The following is a 3,419-nucleotide window of genomic DNA, read 5'->3' as shown; positions in this document are numbered from 1 at the left end:
TATTTATTACTTCGACACTCTTGCACTTGGGAGAAGACATCAATCTTTTGGTCATGTCAACTGTTATTTCTTATTCTTAAGCATCTGTCATTTTCGAATGCATCTCTTTAAATAACCTCAAACATGAGTTCAATCAACTTTTTTTAAAAACACATATCACTAAGATGAGTTAAAGCAACACTTTTTTTTAAAAAAAAACACGTATCACCAAGTATATATTTTCCAGTAAATCAAAACAATACCCCAATCTCAAGCTATCATACAAACAAATAATAAGCATTGATTAATTGAACTTAAGCTCCTTCTACAACAACAAAGATATTTAAAAAAATTTAGTAGAAAATAGCTTGAAAGAAAGAACAAAACAACTAAGAACTAGAGCACTGTCTAATAAAAAAAGGCATGAAAATACCTTGTTAACATTTCTTGAAAGTGGATAGCAAAATCAATAGCCTACACGATTAAATATTCTGAGAAGATTTACAAAAGATAAAGCAACTTGTAAAACAAACATTTTCAGATGCATAAATCCACTAATCAGCCAAATTAGCATAAAAAATCCAAATGGAAAAAACCACAAACAAATTGTTTTTCTCATATCTCAAGCACTAATTAACTTTAAATGTCTCATCTCAAATAATATTTTTTTTTAACAAGGAACAAAACAATGTGTACTTTAGCAATTATACTAACAAAAAGAAAAGGCACCAAACAATGCTACAAATAATCGTTCAATAAAAGCAAAAAAATCAAAGACAACTAAAATGAGCTAAATCTGAAAAAATAGTAAATGACAATGGACAAATTTGGCTTCACATGAAGGTAAAAAGTTGAAAATAAGTATTGAGATGTCTAAACAACCCTTTCTGTACCAAGTTAAAAACATGTAACCCAAATTGATTTGAAACTAAAGTTGAGGAAAAGCAGAGAATGATATTAAAAAATTGACCTTTATCCTAGCAAAATACTGGGAAAAAATTAGAAGTCAGTACACCCAAACCTAGACCACCGTGAAAAATAAATCCCACATATAATATCAAAAAATGCCCCCGTAATTTAGAAAAAACCATGCTTCTAGCCCAAAATAACACAAAACCATAAGTTAATTAAATAGTGCAAACATGAAGTAACCTAAAGCTTTGTGTGAGCATAGTGCAGAAAAGAAATGTTATTAGATAATGTGTATATTATGCTAATCATGTTGCAAAGGAATGAGATAACACAATACAACTCACACTTTACCTAGTAAACTGAAAAAATAGAAAACACGAAACCTATTCAAAGGCATACAAATAAAATGACAGGAAAAGAAAGAAAAATACAAGCAAAACTGTAGAGGCAAATAAAAACAATAACGGGAACAATAGTTAATGAAATGAAAAACAACAGTGCCATATGATAGCCCTTCCCAATTAAAAAGACCACATGGGTTAGAGCAAAAAAATCTTAGCTACAAAAAGCATGGACCTAAAATCTTTTAAAAAAATTACATGGATAATGTAATATTTAAATAATGATGGGTTTCAGTATAGCGTTGGTGTTTTTATATAATGATGGGTTACATTAATTTTGTATGGAGAAAGTAATATTTAAATCACAAATATGTGTTTATTTGGGATATGTGGTTTTACAGCCTATAAAGCACAATCTTTTGTTCTTGAAAGTGGATGATCATGACATGCACTTGTTTTTTACCTTTATTTTAATATATTTTTAATACTTCAATATATTTCTAATAATTCAAAAAAATGAATTAATTTGTAAAAAAAAAACATAAAATGAAAAAGAAAAATACAACAAAAAGTTGTAGGCAAAAAAGAGATCATGTTTGAAAATAATAGTGCACCTGTAACTTGAGTGACGCAAGATAAAGGTGGTGTTTCAGCTCTTTACTACCTAGAGATAATTCAACACTAATTGAAATAATATGCCTGCAATAAATGGTCAAAAATAGAAAGTCACCAAGCAAATTTGAACTTGAGAGATAGATAATAACAACAATAAAAAAAGACATGCGATTATGAAAATTGAAAGCAAATAATTATGAAAAATGTGTTCATTCGGCTACAAAAATAATAGTTGTTACAATGAAAAGAAGCAAATACAATAATAAAGAAAGTGAGTGGAATTTGTTACAATAAATATAGGTGATACTAAATGAACAATTTTTTTCTCACCAAAATCTTGTTGAAAACCAATTCAGCCACTAATTAGATGTAATCCAATTCAAAGCGATAATCCAACCACCAATTACATGCAACTGAAATTAATTAAAGTCATCGCAATTAATAGTATAATTTCAGAAAAAAAAATTTCTTTATGCAAGTTTTGTTGAAAAAAAAAGTAGCTAGCAATTAAATGTAATTGAATTGAAAGGTCTTGATATGAGCAATGCATATTCATGAAGAGAAAATAGAACCCAATAAAAAAAATAATGGTTAAGCATAAATTTGTAAACCATTTCAGACATAAATCATATATACTGAAATTTAAAGTGATAATTTAATTGCTAATTATATATAATTTAATTCATAAGCCAAGGAAAAATAAAACAACATGTCTTCTTAATTCAACATGCAACACCTTAAGTTACCATGTTAAACCTATAAACAACTTAATTCTTTGTTCTCATGTATAGAAGTAATAACCTTGATTGTCTTAATTATTTTATTAGTTATCCCAGCAATTAACACCCAAATGGAAAAATCTTCAACATATTGTTATTTTTTATTCTTAAACATCTTTTATTTTGGAATGTATCTCTTTAAATAACTTCTAATATGAGTTCAATTACTTTTTTTTAAACACATATCACTAAGTATAAGTTCAAACAACATCTTTTTTAAAAAACACATATCATCAAGCATATATTTTCCAGCAAAGTAAAACAACACCCTAAACTCAAGCTATCATGCAAACAAAGAATAAGCATTGATTAATTCAACTTAAGCTCCTTCTACAACAACAAAAATATTTAAACAAATTTAATAGAAAATAGCTTGAAAGAAAGAACGAAACAACTATGAACCAGAACATTATTTAATAAAAAAAAGAAAATGAAAATACCCTGTTAAACATTCCTTGAAAATGGATAGCAAAACCAATAGCCTACACGATTAAAGATTCTAAAAAGGTCTACAGAAGATAAGGCAACCTATAAAAAAAATATTTTTAGATGCATAAATCCACTTATTAGCCAAATTAACACCTAAAATCCAAACGTAAAAAGCAACAAACAAACTGTTTTTCCCATATCTCAAGCACCAATCAACCTAAAATGTCTCATCTTAAATAACAATTTTTTTTATAAGGAACAAAACAAAATGAACTTTACCTACAAGACTAATAACACAAAAGGCAACAAAAAAGATAGTTCAATAAAAATAAAAAAATTAAAGACAACTAAGAGGAGCTAAATC

General features: G+C 27.3%; 1 long non-coding RNA gene across 1 annotated transcript in view; it reads right to left on the bottom strand.

The window, feature by feature from the left end:
* LOC105116813 (uncharacterized) overlaps positions 1–3,132 on the bottom strand; it is a 6,064-nt gene extending 2,932 nt beyond the window's left edge. The window contains exons 1-2 of the long non-coding RNA XR_840605.1: positions 3,067–3,132; positions 413–498 (exon numbers count right to left, since the gene is read on the bottom strand). This is a non-coding gene — a long non-coding RNA (uncharacterized LOC105116813). The remainder of the gene's footprint in view (positions 1–412; positions 499–3,066) is intronic.
* Between the last annotated feature and the right edge of the window lie 287 nt (positions 3,133–3,419).

This window comes from Populus euphratica, unplaced genomic scaffold (assembly GCF_000495115.2).
Source record: "Populus euphratica unplaced genomic scaffold, PopEup_1.0 scaffold1041.1, whole genome shotgun sequence".
NCBI classification, from domain to species: domain Eukaryota; kingdom Viridiplantae; phylum Streptophyta; class Magnoliopsida; order Malpighiales; family Salicaceae; genus Populus; species Populus euphratica.
Note: the sequence above shows the minus strand (reverse complement) of the source record. Positions and strands in the feature narration are given on the sequence as shown.